This window comes from Puntigrus tetrazona, chromosome 1 (assembly GCF_018831695.1).
Source record: "Puntigrus tetrazona isolate hp1 chromosome 1, ASM1883169v1, whole genome shotgun sequence".
NCBI classification, from domain to species: domain Eukaryota; kingdom Metazoa; phylum Chordata; class Actinopteri; order Cypriniformes; family Cyprinidae; genus Puntigrus; species Puntigrus tetrazona.
In genome coordinates this window covers 875,567-895,642 of record NC_056699.1, presented here as the reverse complement: position 1 = coordinate 895,642, position 20,076 = coordinate 875,567, and the positions used below count along the sequence as shown (strand labels likewise).

General features: G+C 36.6%; 2 pseudogenes; one reads left to right on the top strand and one right to left on the bottom strand.

Moving 5' to 3' along the window:
* Window positions 1–2,122: 2,122 nt before the first annotated feature.
* Window positions 2,123–4,356, top strand: LOC122347381 (annotated as a pseudogene).
* A 1,067-nt stretch (window positions 4,357–5,423) lies between these two features.
* Window positions 5,424–19,818, bottom strand: LOC122342071 (annotated as a pseudogene).
* Between the last annotated feature and the right edge of the window lie 258 nt (window positions 19,819–20,076).

The window sequence follows — 20,076 nt, the reverse complement described above, 5'->3', positions numbered from 1 at the left end:
TAATGCTACAACTGAATGCATGTAATTGTTGTTGCCATTACGACATGTTATATTCAAATGCGCAGGTTTTGTAGTCTGAACTTTATATTTATGAACTGCCACACGCTTTTTCACATGACCTGATTAACATCAGGAGCCAGCAAAGATGAAGCTCTGCCCTCTGCTGGTGTTGTGTTGGGGTCATAACAAAGCCTCTATTAACTACCTGTTCATATGGGCAGATTATCTTCCAGACTCTGAATACAACAACACAGCAATAAATCAATCCAAAAAAACAAACAAAACACAGAAGCAGACACATATACAATGCAAACCATGCAATTATTTACCCTTCGTATAACAATTCTGCAGTTGAATACATCACAGTTTATTGCTGGATTATCGCTCTGGAAATCACAATGAGAGACATAGACATGTTTTTACAATGTTGATCTGTAAAAATCCTTTCATAACAAGCGTCTCGCCAGGCAGCGATGCTCTATTGCTAAGTAACAATGAACAAGCGTCTCAGTGTCTGGTCCTGAGGCGTTTGACTGCTTTCCACCCACAGAAGATGAAGACAGGCTCTTACCAAATTAAATCAGCCATTCCGGCTGCACAAAAGAAAACAAGCAAAAAGACGTTTTTATGCATGCAGAAAACGTTCGAAGCTGGGTTGATTTGTGAGACATGTAGAAAGCAGTCTATCTGCAGCAGTTTTTCACGATGGCTTGGTTTGGCGCGAAGCTAACTAAACTGGGCTTTCTAACATTGAGCTGTTCGTGAAGGTAAGATGTTCTCCGCTGAACGCTTTGAGGAAATAACAACCTTTTATGAATAGGAGACGGCGATGTTTACTAACCTCAAACATTGCCGGAAAAGGATTCTTAACTGCTGTGCTCCGAATAAAGCGTCTTACGATGTTTGCCAGTCTAAGCTCCTTAATGGTTTTTCATAATATATTGCGTGGTTTAATCATTTACTCATCATCGAGTTGTTTCTAAACAGGTATGAGTTTCTTCAGAGATGTTTTGAAGAATCATGTAACCAAAAAGTTCATGGTTGACTTATAGTATGGAAGTCGATGGCTGCATCGACAAAGAAAGAGCATTTGAAGAATAACCCGGTACCCATTGATGTAGGAAAATGCTCTACCATCAATAAAAGACGATATTTAAAAATATTTACAACCTAAGCCATTTAGTACACATAGTATGGAACAAATACCATCAACAAAGAAGATATTTTCTGAAAAATATCCGGTATCAAAATACAGTATCATCGATTTCCAAATACAAACTAAATATGATATTTTCAAGAATGCTGGTAGCTAATAGTTGGTGGTAGCCATTGACTTCCATAGCTTAGAGAAATAAGTCAAAATATGCATCAGTTAGTTGACGGTAGCCATTTAAAGCCATTTAAGTCAGCGGCTACCGTCGACTGTTCCCTAACAACATTCTTCAAAATATCTTCTTTTGAGCTTAACAAAAAAAAAAAGAAATGACTAACCTTTTCATCATTTAATTTATGTTGGAACGAAGGACGATGGATAAAAAAAAAGCTGTTTGGATTTTGGAGAACATAACCACACAAAAGTGACTGCTTTAGCCAAATGTGAACCATTGCATATTTATTTCACTTACAGTAACATAAGTAGTTTAAATATATATCATAATATATCAGGTTTTTAATTCTGCTGAGCACAAAGATATTTAATTCTGCTGAGCACAAAGATTTTATATATTCAAGATATATATATATATATATATATTTATATATATAATATATATATATATATTTCCCTACTATTGAAGTCAATGGTGACTCAGAAAAACAGCCTGTAGTTACAAACAAAAGAAATTCATACAGGCTTGGAAATACTTGAAATAACTATTCCTTTAACTGTTTGATTCAAAATAAAAATGAGAGAAAAACAAAGAACATTTAAGTAATTTATATTTTAACTTTCCTTAAAATCCTGGTCTCATCATCCGGGGTCTTCATGCATTAGAAAAATAAAAGCAAAGCATTCGCTCCCGAGAGCCGCTGTGCTCTCGTCTGTACTGAAAGGAATGATGGGATAATAGTAATGTGTGTCTCAGGCCGGCAGCGACCAGGAGAGCATCGGAACTGTCCGTTCTCTCAGAGACTCTTCATGATCCTCTGGCTGAAGGAGTCATCTTCAACATCACCTGTGGACCTCAAGGAATTGAAGCACAGAATACACACAACTCCATCCCACATTCATGGACTGATAAAATGTATTAAATACAATATACAGTCACTTTAGAAGAGATGCATAAATAGAAATGCAGCACAGTTGCGATTACTATTACTAGTGTTTATTAATGTTAAGTATTCATATTTAGAATGAGCTTTTATTTTTGAAAATTTCATTTTTATTTTCGAATTTTAACATTTTATTGTTCTTGTTCAATTTTTTGATTTAAGGTCATTAATTTTATATTTTATTTTATATATTAAGCATTTTTTTATCTGCTCTTATTTGTGTGTGTGTGTATAATTTTAGTATTTCAAAAAACAGTTTCCACTCTTTTCATCTAATATTTATATTCATATTCATATATATATTTATATTTTTATTAATTTAATTTTTAATTTTCAATTCATGAAAATTCTTTTTAATAGTTTAGTTCAGCGGTTCCCAAACTTTTCAATATGAAGAGAAATGCTGCATTGTCCAGCTACATCATTACGTGAAAAAGGCGCATAAATGATTTGAAAATATTTGTTATATATTTTTAAGCATACTTTATTAACAAATAAAACAAAAAATGTGGAAACAAAAAATGAAATGTGCTTCAGCGGCATTTTTATTTTTTTATCTTTTTCCGCAGAAAAGCGGCGGATCTTCAGGATCTCGCTCCGGGAACCAACCCTCCGTTCATGACCTTCAACGGAGGTGCTGGTGGATGTCAACAAGATCGAAGAAGTTTCTCAGGGCGACTGGTCCCACCGCGGTACTTTATTAGCTTCACCTGGCGCTGACTCAGATCCTTTTATAACTGCGCTGTTCATCCCAACATTAATAGGCATTAGTAAGCGGCTTATAAATGCCTTGTTATTAAGTATCTATTCACAGCAGAAGGAGATTTATTTTCAAACAGAAATAAAAGTTCATTCCAAACAGTTTATTCTTTTTTTTTCAACCAGAGAAAAAAACGAACTCGAGAAAGAGTTGTGTTTGTTTAGTTTTTCTGTTTTAAAGATAACTGAGCCTTTATCATGCATTTATTAAAACTATTATTAAAGCTATTATCATATGTCTAAATAATACGATCTATTAATGCGGCGTCGCGCTCACAACTTCGTAAACAGCCGGTTTGTAAATAATGCAATACTTCATTTGGACGTGATAAACGGATAAAGTATGAATTAATAAACATTGTAGATATGCTCATAAATAAACAACAGCTGTCTTTACTGTATAAACGCTTACTAATGCTGGGACAATGCTTTATAAAGGATGAATTCACTTAACTAATGATTCATAGCGTGCAGTTATTATATAGTGTTACCTAAACAGCTTCAAACTGAACCCTGGTGTATTTTTAAGATACCCAAAGTTGCAGCGAAGCATCAGAATCCAACACAGCGGGGATAGATGTATTTGCCAAGTTTTCTGCCTACATCAAAGAACCCCGTAAAGAAACTAACGAGGGTGAGTTTAGTTGGTTTTATTTGGCAGAAGTGAAATGCTGCCCTGTTCTTCTGTGATTGTGCTTTGATCCGCGTCTGGCAGGTCTGGAGAAAGCTCTTCTGAAGTCTCTGAAGAGGTTGGATGAGTATTTGCAGGCGCCGCTGACCGATGAAATAGATGCCAACGGCGTGGATGATCCCGGCGTGTCCAGGCGCAGTTTTCTGGATGGACCTGACCTCGCGCTGGCCGACTGCAACCTGCTGCCCAAACTACACATCATCAAGGTTTCCGCCGCTCGTTCTATGACTTTTCATAATCATTTCGCTCTCTCTGTATATATCTATACATATATAATTGCACACATTTTTACTCAGCATACACTGGATTTCCAGTTTCACAACCTCCATACTCTTCCTTGCAGATCGTTGCCAAGAAGTACAGGAGTTTGAGATTCCTGCTGACTTGACCGGGGTTTGGCGATATATGAACAACGCCTACAAGAGAGAGAGTTCATGAACACCTGCCCTGCTGAGCGAGAGATCGGGTTCGCCTACCTGGACGTCGCCAAAAAGATCAAATAGTTCAGGATGATGAGACAAGTAGTGCTAGTGTGTGTGTGCATTGGCGTCTGTGGTTTATGGGGACACCAATTAGTTTAATCACGTGGGTATTACATTCTGAAGGTGGTTTATGAGGACACCGCCAATTTAAATGGCGTTTTGAAAAAGTTTCCTGCAGATTTTACAGTATAAAAACCATTGCACGCCTTTGGAGAGTCCCTATAAAAACACTGTGTGTGTGTGTGTGTGTGTGTGTGCGTGTGTGTGTGCGCTCACTGGTGGAGCTGCACTATGCTACATTGATCACAAATCAGTAGACTGGCATACGTTTTCCTTCAATCAATGGCGGGACCAGGAAAATAGTTTAAGACCAGACACAGAGATAAAATCCTCTTTAACAATCAATCTGTCTTCATATATTATATAGACAGACTATTACACAGACAGACATGATATTCCAAGGCCTTGACCAAATCCCAATCACCTTTAAGCCACGGATCTCTACATTATCTCTGGATTTTCCTTCTGTTTTCTGCATGAGTTTTTACGCGCGCTTCTGGTCAGGCCAGCGTATTTTCACATACATTTTCTATTACGCGTTTTGTATTTAAAGAAATCACGTTTATTTTACAATCTCACCGTAGCGTGTTTAATGAATCTCTCCTTTGTATCATCACGCGAGGCTATTACCCACACGTTTGCTAATTACGTTACCGATGGCCACGGATTCGTCTTTCCGATGGTTTCTTCCTTCCTCTTTGATTTTTGATGTTTTGTAATCGATGCGCCAAACCTGTGAAAGCACGCTATTTATGTAACCCTTGCGTGAGCGCCTTATGAAGCTCTGGGCGAGAGACTTTAAATAAACCAATCAGAATTCATCATTAAGCCTCAATGGTTTTTAATTTCCTCCCCGTGTGATGAACGAGCGCCGCGTGAAGATACGAGCGAAATGACTCGTTGTCTGGTCTTCTGTCGGGTCTCGATGAGCGTCGCCCAAGCGACGGCAACTATTTGAGCAATCAGATCGATTTCGACGGCGTAATATCAACAGCTTTGTCTTTCCAGTCGACTTCGTCGCCATAGTGACCTCTGCCTTCGAGCTCACTCTTTAAACACTTTGCAATGACCACCGAGAGAGATATCCGTAGAAAAATAAAGTTCTCTTTATTATCACAGTATTTTTTGCATGCTTTCTCGCTTTATTGGGGCTTGCAACAACGAAGGTGTTGTAGGTGAAAGGTTAAGAGCATTTCGTGCACAAAGTCAAAGGTACACACGTCACAGAGGTCAGAGGGGTCAGTCGTGTTATTGACGGTCCTTTGGGAAGAGTTTAAGCATCTCTGTTTGAGAACAGGATTTGTTGCTTGGTGAAACGAGGGAGAAATGGGAAGCTCGTCTCAGTTCTGAGAGCAGTACTTCCAGAAGCACACTGTTTTTGGAGAAAGATAAACAGTTTATTTCATTGCTTTTATCACGTTTTTGTTATACAGAGCGCTTGGTTTGCGTCATACCTCGCTTGTTGGTTTTCTTAGCTGACGGAAGAGACTTTTTATAGGCTTTTCCGTTGAGTTTAAGGATCCATTTGATCAGTGCTGGCCTTCGGTGAAATCCCACCACCGTCTATAGTGGTCGCTGTGGTAGATTTCAGGTTTCCGTCCGTGACTGTCTGCAGGTTTTATAGCATAAATTTATAGCATAAATCACCAATTAAATAAAATAAATAAATAAATAAATAAATAAATAAATAATATATATATATATATATATATATATATATATATATATATATATATATATATATATATATATATTTATTTTTGTATCTGAGCGTGTATTTTATACCATTTTGTTCTTCTTCCCAGTACTTCGTCCGTTGCTGTTTCCTTTGACGAATAAAAAGAAACAAACAAAAAAAATTGCATTCAGTATCATATAGCTCAAAAGTATGAGGTAAGATTTTAAATGTTTTTGAAAGAAGCCTCAATGCTGCATTTATTTGATCAATAAATGTTATTTTAACATAATTCATATACTATAATAGTTTTAATTAATTTTGTATTAATTAATATTTATATTTTTAATCTTAATACTTGTTTAAGTTGTAATCTATTTTGTTTTTAAATATTTCTATTTGTTTTAGTTATTTTAATGCTGAAGCTTTTGACATTTGCTCTTTTTTCTGCTACTTATAACACACCATCCGTGCTGCTTTATTTCAATTAGTTTTGTAAACATTATTTATTAATTTTATTTCAACTATTTCAAATAGCAAAACGTATTATTAGTATAGTATAATTAATAAAATAAAAATAAAATAAAAAATTAAATTAAATTAAAATAAATTTTAAAACAAATTTTAAAATTAAAATAAAAAAAAATGTACAATTACACTAACAGAAAATTGTTAAATATTACAATTTCTGTTTTCTATGTAAATATATATATAAATGTCATTTATATGATCAGATATATATTTCAGCATATATATATATATCACGTGATCTTTCAGAAATTATTCATTTATGCTCAAGAAACGTTTCTGATTATTATGCGAAGGTTTTTTTTTTTTCAGGATTCACAGATGAATACAGGCAAAAGAGCAGCATTTATTTGAAACGGATGAAATTTTTTTAAAAAAATGCCTGTGTTTGACACACCTCTGGTTATGATGGTGATTCGATGGCTCAGTGTGCGGTTCATCAACTTGTGAAGCTCTTCAAGAGCACCCAGCATCTTCACCAGCTCCTCTCGGCGGTGACCGGTCCGATCGGTCGGCCCGCTGGCGGAGTGTCGTTTCGCTTGAATCGATCGGCTTTGACGGTCTGAGCGGGTCGGTTCTTCTCGGCATGCCGCTGGGAATCAGGTGAGCGGGTCGTGCGGTCGGTCCTCGGAGAACCATCACGAATCTCCTCGTGTCCTTCAGAAAGAAGAGTTAGTGGCTTAAGTGTATTATTGACACCCGTGTCTGAGGTTCTGTGTCTGATGTTTGGGCCGCTTGTCGCTGCAATCGTTTCGTCTAATGCTTTCATGGCTTACGGTTTTTCCATCTCCATCCGGAGATGTCGCCATCGATCTGGTCTTCAGTAGCTTCTCAAGAATCCTCGTCGCCGCTTGCGCTGCATCTTCCTCAGCGTTTCTCCACGGATCTGAAAGGAAATAACAGCATTTTGAATCCGTTAAAGCAAGTGCATCCAGAGACTTGGTGTCCCTTTGGAGTTATGCGCGCACGCCAAAAACTAAACGGCTTTCATAACCGCTCTCCACCTTTGTGGAACAACCAATCATTCGCCTTACTAGAAGTCAGAAGCATTTTTAAACTAACTTTTTTAAAAGCGTCGAACCAATTCGTTCACAAAATGATATAGTGCTTCGTAGCTGGTCAAAACACGCGGTGAATGCGATAAAACCTCCTTTTTTACCTCCTTTTTTTGGAACATGAGATATTTCAAACTTTTGGTAGCCAAACGGTTTCAGTTCCCACCAACAAAAAAATGCAACGGGAATGGACCAGTGTTCTTCGAAATACCATTGTATGCATTTCACATGAAAAAAGAAAGTCACACAAGTTTTAAAAACACTTTTTGATGAGAGAGTTTTGGGTGGAGTAACCCTTTAACCTCCATTTTTAAACCCGTAGAGCGCAATGGAATGCATTTTAATTAGTTTCAGCTACAGTAAAGTGTTTGCACGTCTCTAAAATTCCAGTTTATGGCTGGTATGATGCATCTCCTCTGAAAGGGTTTTTCTCATTTAGTGGCGTACTGATCTAAGTCCTGTTGACACTGAATTGTTCCCATACCCATAGAAACAAGTCAATGGGAATGCCAGCGCTTCGAAGCCATCCAAGAGACGTCCCAAACTTCAAACATCTCCTAAAAGGCCTTTTCTTGGCTTGGACAAACATGCGAGATATAACAGATGATAAATGCCTTTCGTTCCGAGCGACTTTCCTCATCATCATTCTGATCTTAGAGGTGGACGCTGACAAAGCGCTCGTTCGCGCTCATGTACAAACACATGTGGAGCCGCTCTCTGCCTGTGGCCGTGTTTACAGAAGTCTTGGGGAAGCCAGCGAGTTGTTAGGACGACGGCGGTGATGTCATAGGTGGGGTTTTTTGGACGCAGAAATGCAAAAAGAAAAACGTCGGCAAACACTGAACTTGCCATCACTCCATTAAACACTCTTTGAAGGGCCTCTCGATAAAATACGGTAGCATTATCACCTTCATCAAAAGCGGTCGTGACCATTTTTCGCAATGAAGAAGTGCACCAGATTCCATACATGCACACGCTACTAAATTAGCATGACCTGAATTACAGTAATGCTGTTTGTTACTTTCAGCTAATAAGAATCTTCTACACATATTGTAACATTCCCATTAAGTTATACTTAATTTAAAAAAAAACCCATTCCGTTTGACCATTTTGAGAACATTATTAAAGGTCAAATAACTGTTATGTATATGTTACTGGGAGAATGTTTGTCCAGAATCGAGAGAGAGAGAACGTTCTGAGAACGTTTTCGTTGAAGATACACCGTGCACAGCGAACATCCAGGTCGAGGAGTTCTGTGAGACCATCAGAATTAACCCAAATGAGATCCGCTGAGACTCGATGGCCTAATTCATAACTCTGCTTGAGCCAATTTTAGCTGGAAACCTGAATGCGAAGGCAGTTTTAAGGTTTGCACACACTGGAAGTGCGGACAGCACAAGACCAACAGAAGACCACAAGGGTCGGCGCCACTGGACTAATTATCTTGGTCCGGCGCCATCTCCGAGTCTGTAGGCTTGACAACAGTGAAACTTAACATCTCACACGACGGAGAAATCACAAATGAGATCTCATTAATATCTCGCACGTCACTCTTATAAAAAAAGAAGAACTTACTGCATGACAGCCCTTGACTCACAGAGTTGTGTTTTGTTCCTCCGAAGGGTTGAATGATCTGAGACTTTCTCAAAACATTGATGTCCATTTAATCTTTTAGATTAGTTTGCAGGTTGTTTTCAGGAGTTCCTGAATTTGTCTTATAATTGATGAATTGTACACAAACACTGAATAAATTGAATTTATAAAGCATAATAAAAATTAACTTGAAATATGGCATGGCATTACAAATTGAAAAAAAAAGATATATATATTTTTTTATTTTTTATTTATTTATTTACTTATTGTCTTATTTTCCATTACAAAAAGTTTTTAAACATTTATTTTAGGGTCTCTAAGCAAGTTCTTTACTAGCATGCATATTACTAGAATAATATCATTTCATTAGTAGTAATTAAGCACATATTAATGCTGTATTCTACATGACCTTATTCCACATCCCTAGTCTCACCCAGTACCAAATTAACAATCGCCTTACTAACTATTATTAGCAATGTATTAAGAGAAAAGTCTTCAAAATATTAAGGCTCGTTTAAAATGTGCCGGTGAAACAAGAAAAATAACCTTTCTATTATTTTTCTTAATGCACGGACATTTTTTTTCTCGTCTCATGTAAATGCATCTTTACTAAAGAACATTTGTACCAAAAAGCAGGAAAGATATCGAGCAAGAAAACAATGCTCGCAGGGAAACGCCGAAGCCAGGAGATGCATGCACTAATCAAATGTGCACGTGTAAACAGATTTAGATAAATGCGTGAACTGTGTTTTTGACCGGCCTCACCTCCATCAGCCGGTTCTCCGGGCATCAGCGGCGCGGCGTCCGACACCGACGCGACGGTCAGCAGAGCAGCCGTGGTCAATAGTTTCAACATCTCAGTGACCTGAAGGAGAGACGGTCCAGCTGCGAATGAGAGCTAAATGAATCAATCTTAAAAACGGCAAGCCGCAGACCCGCCGCGCTCTTTAGCACCGATGCGCCTCTAAGATGAGAAGGCTTGTCAGGTGTGTTAACTTTACAGGATTTTACGCCGCTCTTCTTCTACCGTCACGCCGCATCCACCGGGCCTTTTAAAACGAGACACCCACACCGACGCCGTCCAATCAGACCGCTCGGCCCGTCCGGGCCTGGTGTGACATTTGGGGCCGTGTTTGGCTTCGGGGTCTCCATTGTGAAGGCGGCGGCAGGCTGTGGGCCCTTCTGCGTCAGAGGCCCTTTTTACTCCGGCCCCTGTGCAAACACATTAAGAAGTGCCTTATCACTGCTTACACAGCAGCGCACCCGATGACTTTGTCCACTCCTCGACGGGGTCAAAAGGGCCGTCCCCAATCCGGACGACGTTTGATGCGTGCGCCAATGCAAATAGCCCTCATGCATATGAGAAGAAATTAGCATGACTTGAAGTGCGGGACGAGAAAAATGAGAAAACAAACGCATCGGTGACTGTTATTACTTTACCTGATCCATCACACTTACGCAACACGTCTTTTTAAAATGAAACAATTGTATTAATCGTATCACTTATTTAGGGTAGCTTTTTTTTTGCAGTATGAACACAGATTTGATTCATTTGCATTTCAGTTTTAGTTTTTGTCATTTTTAAAGCTTTCATTCTTAGGTTTTACTAACGAAATGCGCATGAACTGAAATGCAGCATGCATTCGATAATCGGAAATGAGGCGACTACGAGAAAATAAATGCATTGGTGCATAAACAAATTATAAACTTATATTAAAAGTATTTCATGTTATGGTGTAATTTTTTTAAACATAGGAGTGTTTTTGAAACGTCTACGTTATGTCAGGTCCTATTTAAAATATTTATAAAATAATATGCATGAATATAATGACTTTTTGTCATAATAAAAAAGGTTTCAGTTTACTGTCACAACAATAAACCAATCACATTTATATAATAATAATAATATAACTCTAATATAATATATAATAGCAATATAATAATAATAAAATATATCCATAAGTCCATGAGTACTGATTATTATTTTACTATTATTTATATATTATTATAGTATTTATTATTTGTTGAATTTTATTGTAGCAACTTATTATGTGCTTTATTATTATTATTATTATTATTATTAATCATTATTCTTTAAAATATTTCCATAGAGCTTTTCTTTTTACGTTTTTATTTTTGCATTTGAACATTTTAAATTAAACCGATCGTAAATGAAGTAAGGAACAGGAAATGACATCATTTCAAGCTGGTAAGTTGTATTCTGACTGGTTACCAGGGTGATCTGGGGGGGTTTTATTATGGGCCAGTGTCTTTTCTTGGCTGTATTTCCCAAATGCACTGATAGCTTAGTTACAAACCAACGGAGCGACGATCAACTTAGGCTTACAGTGCTTTGGGGAAATGCAGCCCTGCAGGTCTCCACCGCATTTTATAGAAATCATTCACGTGTAGATCCTTACACATGCAAGCCTCTCTAATAAAGCACGCCTCTTTAGGATGCAAGCCGTAAAAGCCGTAAAGTTTGGACGTGAGTTGCTGCTGGAAGTCAGTGACACAGGAAGTGTCCGTTAGTGTTTGCTCTGGCCGTGATGTCAGGAGCGAGGGACGGGAATGCGGTCAGAGACGAGGAGCGGAGACTCAATGGAGGTTGCTGGGAAAGGAGAAGAAGACCTGAGAGCATCCAGCTATTCATCACCCTTTCAGAAGCAGCAGGCAAAAACCGTGTCCTGACACACAGCGTAAACGTTTGTTTGTTTGTATACCAGGTTTCAGACCCAGGCTTTCCAATTCACTGAACTTAATGCACCAGTCTTGTTCCTTGCAGAGATTTTTGGAACATTTATTTTTTGCAATATAAATCACAAATATTTCATTATATTATAGTCTTTTTCACTATTGTCTGAATAATAATAATAATAATAATAAAATATATATATAAAAAAAAAAAAAAATATATATATATATATATAATAGTAATAATAATAATAATAATAATAATAATAAAAGTATATATATATAAAAATATATATTATATGTCTGAATAATAAAATTATGTCTATTATGTCTAAAATAATAATAATAATAATAATAATAAAATATATAAATATATATATATATATATATATATATATATATATATAATAATAATAATAATATATAATATATATATATATATATATATATATATATATATATATATATATATATATATATATATATAAAATATTCACTTTGTCAATACTAAAAAATAGCTCAAATAAAACTAGTTAATAGTTAACAAGTGTTACCTTAATTTTGAATTATTTTTATATTAATATTTTAAAATATAATTTATCCATTAACATTAACTGCTTTTGAATGTTTTTCTTCTCAGGGTAAAGGAGTTAGTCTTTTTCCTGGTCATGTGCTGGAGTTCTTCACCAGAGGGCAGTGTTGGATTAAATGTATCTTGTCCTGGGTGAGATGATAAAGTGAGATGAAGCTTTTTTTCCTGTGGTATTGTAGAATACTGAGCACGTTTTGCATTGCTGTAATGTATGTAATTGTATTTTCTTATTAATTTTATTGCATTTAAAAAAATTACTTTACCTTAATTTTGCATGTTTTTTTTTTTGGAGCTCATTCTGGTGCGATGTGTAAAATACTAATTTTTGACCTTAGTGCTCGCTTCAAACAACAAAAGCTACACGTTTCTGTGAAAGCGGTTAAAAATGTATTTCAACAAAAAATGCATTTAATGAAAAGTGGCAGTGAGGACATTACGTCCAAACTAACGTTCATATTCGTTTGCAAATCCGGATCCAAAAGTATCTGACATCAAACTTTGGTCAGCGTTACTAATAATGTTTCTGCCTGCTAGAAGGATTTCTGAAGGATGAATACATTTTGCAGCACATCTGAGGATGATGCTGAGGATGCTCGTGATCGAGACGAGTGTGAGGTCTGGACAGAAAGAGGGAAGGGAAGGTCAGGCCGCAGAAAAGAGCGATTTGTTTTCAGTGAAACTGGAGATCCTCCCCCACTTACCGCCGGCGCAACCTACAGCGGAATCAATTACCACTTGTCAGGATGAAACCCGAGCCATGCAACACAATAAGGGCACGACCTGAGAATTCTGTGTGTGTGTGTGTGTGTGTGTGTGTGTGATTTTATTTGTGACTTTTACGTATTTGTTTGTTTGTTTGTACAGGCCAGTCCAGGCCCAAACCGATACAAAATCTTTTCAATTGTTTTTATTTTTTGTTTTTATATGTCCTTCTTGAATAAATGAGAAGTTATTTAACATTTATGAATACTGCAGTATAGTACATATTATTTTATGATATCTAAAATCTGGATGATCCACGTTATGAAGTTTAATCACTTTTTATTTCTAATGGGGCATGTTGCCTGGCAACCACAGACAGTCTTTAAACTAATTATTTTAAGCGAAACATATACGAGCATTAATCATTAATATAGTAATTTATCACATTTTTTTTATTCGGGTTTTAGCATTTTTAGCACATCAAAGTATTTTGCAACATGCCTTATTATACTGCAATACGGTATAAAATATATTTTTGTTTAAATAGTTAATTTCACATTTAAATGTTACCTGTTTCTTTCATTATTTGAATCATTATTGTTACTTTCATTTCAATCCTTTGAGTTTCTGAGTAAAAATTGTTGTAAAATACAATCCTACGCTTGTTTATTGTACTGTACATATCTGCTCATTTGGTGAAATAATTGTCTATTGTTAATTAGCATTAATACTAATCATTGTTATTAAATATACGTGCATTTTATCATATCGCTGTTTTATGGAATCAAAAGTAGCTCGCTTTCTGTGTTACTGTGATTTTAATATTTTTGCCACATGCTCCAATAACGTACATAAGCATGCATCAAAATAAATAAATCTTGCCAAAACATATTTAATATAAAATATAATTGTAAAAAGTGGAGATGAAATTTAAAATATATTTAGTTTCAACCTTCATACATCAAATATATTTCAAAATGTTTTTAATGGGCAAGAAAATACATCTACAATCAAACATCCATTTTGGTTTTATTAACTTTTTAAAAATGTATTATATATCAAAAATATATAAAAATAAAAGTGAAGTGTGAATGCATTTTCTAAAATATATGAAGTGCAAAATATGCATATATATATATATATATATATATATATATATATATATATATATATATATATATATAAATAAATACATTGGTAAAATATATACAGTATGTAATCGTATTTTGAAACATATTTGATAATTATATATTTTTGTGTATATTTTAGAAATATATTTGAAAGTTTATACATTTTTGGCTGTATGCGTTTTCATTTTAGTTTTAGTTTAAATTGACAAAATCTCCTTAATTCTCTTTTATTGCTCGTTCTGTTTTCTTCAGCGCTGGTTGATTTTGGTGTTCTGATTGAGTGTGTGTGTGTGTGTGTGTGTGTGTGTGTGTGTGTGTGTGTGTGTGCGCGCGCGCTGTCACTCTACACCTCACGGACGCTGCGGCTCACCAGAGGCCAGTGTGGTTCAGGGAAGGTTTGGAAACGTCTGAAACCTCTAACCACAGGAGCAGGCCGGCCACCCAAGCCGACAGACTGTGGGCGAGAGCCAGCGTGCCACCCGCCTCTGTGCCACACACCGACCCAACAGAACACGCTCACCGCAGACATCATAGAGTTACAGCACGCACAGCCCAAATATCAGAGCGTCCTCGGATTCTGTGCATTATCAGGGTGCGTGCTGTACATGGATACTGTACGGCCGGCTACATATATAGTACATGTGTGGGCCTGGAGCACAAAAGCAAGGACATTAAGCAAATATAATAGATGTTTGTCAATTACTTTTTTTTTTTGCACCCTCAGATTCCAGATTTTCAAACCGTGCATCGACGCAAAGCATGTTTATTGAGATGTCATGATTTCTTATGGCCGGTTTTGCGGCCGCATACAGATACACAAAAAACGACTAATTATTATTGCGGTTTAAAACACGCATTCTACTTAATTATCCGTTAAAAACGTATTCCCATCATGCAAAGCTTTTCAGCGTCAGGAAATGCTCTAATATGCCAATGACTTGCTGTTTAAGAAATGTTATACGTCGAAAACAGATTCACGTTTCTGGGGAAACTGCGACGGGTTTTGCTTTTCAGGATTCTTTGATGAACGAAAAGGTCAAAAGAGCATTAATTGGAAAAAGAAATCTGTTCATTGAATGCGTCGCTGCGGTTTTTTTTTTTAAATGCAGAAAACGTGACGTGCCAAATCTCGCGTTTGCGTGATGTTTTGAGCTGAAGAAAAGAACAAAAATCGCTTGGCCCGTTCATTTCACGTCTTGCCTTCCTAAAATCGCTCTAACTTAAAGCAGTTTTCAACCAATGCCAGAGGAAATGTGCGCAACTGGACTGAACCTTCCAGATCAAGACATCTCAGTCCTTCTTAACTCACGATGACAGCTCGATCTACAATATTACAGCCGGCAACACCGCCAGTATAACATCACGGAGACCGCAGTGTGACAGACACCGGCCTTTCAAGAGGCACTGAAGCACGACGGCCCAGAGAGGAAGAGAAACCCAAGGAAAGAGCGGGACGAGGAGCTCGAGGAGCGCTCTCCCAGCGTCCTGAAGGAAATTGAGGACGACGCAGCGAGCGATTGGTTACTATTAGGAGACACTAATGGGTGTGACATTGATAAGGACCGTAACCCGATCGCATGTTTTTAGTGCTAACTTCTGCACTCCCGCCCAGCCATCAATCATTATTGCACGCCGGGCCAAGTCCCTCGGCTCGCTAAATATTTAATCAGCTTTAAAAAGATTACGGGCCAAAAAGGAGAGAAAAGGATCACGCTCTTTTTTTTTTTTTTCCTCTTTTCAGTTTCTGTTTGCGTTTACACGAACCGAAGAGAAACGGTGAAGTTTATAGCTGGGGTTATTAAAATGTATGCTAATTTTTAAAAAGAAATTTTCGCTTCATTTTACTTTTGATGTGCATTTCGTCATTTTGTGCATGTCTGTAGTGCGTTTCATTTTTGTGACTCAGGTTAAAGCAAAATGTAAAGGAAAAAAAAAAAATTACAATAACTGAATACAAAAAGTGATCATGCTAATTTAAAGTTATCTGCTCTTTAATTATGTTCTCAAAAAAAGCAACACTAAAGCATTGTTTAATACATCTTGCATAGAGCGACTTATTTCTAAATCATTTTAGCTGAGCTGTTCATCTTAGTTTTTTTTTAATTGCTTCAGAATGTTCAAAACATTTTATACAAGCAACATTTTATAACGTTCCCTTAACACACACACACACACACACACACACACTCATACTCACACACTCACACACACACACACACACACTTAACTTAATGGAAATGTTGGCAAGACACTCTGTCAAGTTTATTTCAAACTTATGAACAAACATTCATATAAAATTTAACAGAAAAAGCATAAACATTAACATAAACATTATTTCATACGTTATTCACGGACCTTTTATTATTACAATTTAATTCAGACTATTCCGAGAACATTCAAAAGTAACATTTCCCTAATATTTGCAACATGGAGAGTTCTTATAACCAAAAAATAACAAAAGCCTGACATTTTGATGATTCTCTGAACACGCAGAAATAATTTTCATAACTTCGCGCCAACACTTCTAGAGCATATTTTAGTTAGGCCACATTTCCTACAACTGCTTGACTGATGTCTACCAAAACGGATGCTGTCGTTCGGGCGCACAATATTTAAGCCACACACGCTCCCTGTCCCTCACGGCTGTCATCCCGGCCCCTGACACATTCCCAAAGTCACCGGACACCTGAGCCGGAGCCGTAATTAAAGTATAGGTTACCGCATACAGCACGGTGTCCGGTGACCGGAGCGGAGATCCGATACCTGGAGCTCTGGTTCTACAGCACCGGACCCCCATTAGCAGGTATGAATTATACATTCAGCACCGTGGTACTTATAGCACAGAGAAAGCGAGAAGGGACGACAGGAGAGAAAACAAGTGATAAAAGAGAGTGAGTGATCAGTGAGGGACAGGTGGGCATGAGCGAGGGAACGAAGAAACGGACATTAACCTTGGCTCAAAAGTGCATGATGTCATAATGCGTTTTTAGTAGCATCACTTAAATGATCGAGACAGTGGGGCGTAGACTTTAGTAATTCATTTAAAATGACAATTTACATTATAAAAACAATCATTTTATGAGGGCTGCGCCAGTGATGCGTTTTTGTGAACTTTTGGGCCAGTAAAAGTTGGGCCATGTTTGTTTTTCCTTTAAGATTTTATTCTTTTCTTTTTATTGAATATACATAATATGTAAACCATATAATAATAATAATAATAATAATTGAATACAGGCTTACTGTCAGAGCAAAGTAGATTAAAAATTGTAATCTGTTGCTGATTCTGAACTACACACAAAAAAAAAGTAATCCGTTACATTCCATAATTTAGGTAATCTGCGTTTAGATTACTTTTTTGAGTTAGCTCGTTTTTTCACATTGATTTAAACAGGATAATTTGATTTTTTTTTAACTAAATGTCAGTAGCTGATTATCGAATCGTCTTCTCCGCATAAAACTGTACGACTTTCTGAATGTAAGCAGAATTAAGCGATTTAAAAAGATGAATTCCGAATAAATTATTGCTGTTGCGCGAGTAATATTTAATCATAAAATCCACAAACAGTAAATGCAGAATCTGATTACGAATATTTTAAAATGTAAAATATACTAAAAGACATTAAAAAGATTACAGATACGTTTATGTTCAGAGTTCCTGGCGCCAAAAAAGCCTTTTAAAGTCAGGTGGGTAACCATAGCAACACTCAGCTCGAGCGTTTTCCGTTACAGGCTTAGCGGTTGACGGGTCTACAAAATATAGGTAACGTTATTGTTGTCATGTATTACCTTGTTCTAGATATCATTTCATATAGGTTCGGACAAATTTAACAGCGATAAATAACGTTAAATCGCGGTTGTGCAGCTAGCCCGAAGAGACAAAAAGTCGACCGTACACGTTATAATTTAGGCTACATACGGAGCAAAACCTGAGCAAACTTCATCTCTAAACTACAGAATACTTTACACCAGAAAAACGGATGATTTTATCACGTCTCAACGAGCTGAAGAAACCTGATCCGATCAGCACTTAGCGACAAAAAAACCTCCAAAGAGCTTCCCCGACAGCAGCCGGTGAATAAAACCAAACATTTTAAAGCACGTTTTTGCTCAGTTATATCTAGAGAGAAAAAATAAATTTGTATAAAAGACTAAAAGTAGATACAGCTATTAGATCTCGTCACGGTGTGGTTTAGTGTGAAGGAGCACTCGACGAGAATAAATAAACTTAAACAGTTTTAATCCTCTTCAAACGGATAAAATAATAATAGACATGCAGAACGTAAACCACACGTATCAACCTCGACGACCGGACCAAGGAGAGCTCAAACACACAGGACTTAAATATACAACGTAAATACTTCAACTACACACAGCTGAACACAATATGACAATTAACTACAAGTGGGTCACACGGAACACATGGCACACGACAACAACAACAACAACAAGAAGGAGTCCACGTGTGACAGATCTTATAGGTCTATATTATATTAATGTACTGTAACTTTAGGTCAAACAGTAGCAGCACTAAGGTTTTCCCAGCGAAATTGTGAATTGATCAGATAAATGAAATAATAAACGAACTTGCCAGATGCACACATTTAAATATAGTCTCTCTAGTAATTGCGAAAAAAAAAAACAATTTTTTATCTCTTATTTTATTTTTGTAGAACAATAAGGAGACAGTCTGAACCTAGCTGTTCAGAGAGTGTTCTCACAAATCAAAGGCATGCAAGAACAAAACGTCCTTAAAGTAATGTTTATGGAATGTTCTTGATCGTATTTGATGTACGCTCTCAAGATATTTTTAAGCTTGGTAAACGTTCTCATACTCGTGAGAGAAAACGTTTTAGAATATTAAAAATAAACACTCAAATTATGCTATATTGGGAAAATATGAAATAAAACATTTAAGTCACTTCTAGTATATTAAAGTCTAAATAAATGTTTGAATAACACATTTGGCGTGAAAATAAAGGCAGTAGAATGTTGTGAGAAACCTTTTTTTTTAATCTTTAAATAATGCAATCGTTAAGAAAACTGGACATCAATGTATCAGAAACATTTCTAAACAGCGTTAAAACATTTTTGTGCAACTGCTGCAGTATTCACGTCTTTTTAAAGGTGCTGGTGGGTTGACTAGAGGCGCTCAGACTCTCGGCATTGCTGTTTCTGTGTACGATTTTAAAGAGATCTCATTTGTGAAGTCTACGGGTCCGGGGGTCAGTGGGTTGGTCAGTCAAACTCCAGGGTGGGTTTTGACAGTGACAGCCGATACACTTCATCTGTGATTACAGGACTTTTCCATCTCATGGATTTGCCTGCAACTCCCACAATATTGATCCTCTAATAAAAGTCAACATGGAGAAGCAGAAAGATGCAGAATGAAATTACTGCCATCTCTTTCTTACCTTCTCTCTGTCTTTCAGCTAGTTCCTTGGCTCCTCCTCCATTTCTCCGGTTGGCACAGAGGATGAGATCCGGCTTTGACAGATGGGGCGGCTGGGACGCAAGTGATGTAGATGAAGACAGATTCTGACGTGTGTGTTCTGGGTGAGGAGAGGGTGAAGGAACGGCTAGAAGCATTGCTGCAACTGTCTGAAAGAATGTAGCCATGGTATTTTCCGTTATGTATTTTATATATTTTCATGTCAGCATCACACAGTACATCTTAACATACTAAATACAATATTACACTCAAAATTGGTGTGACTTATATGTTGTTTGATATATATATATATATATATATATATATATATATATATATATATATATATATATATATATATATATATATATGTATAATTTTTCATGGTCTTTAATGGAAAAGTTGCTGTTTTACAG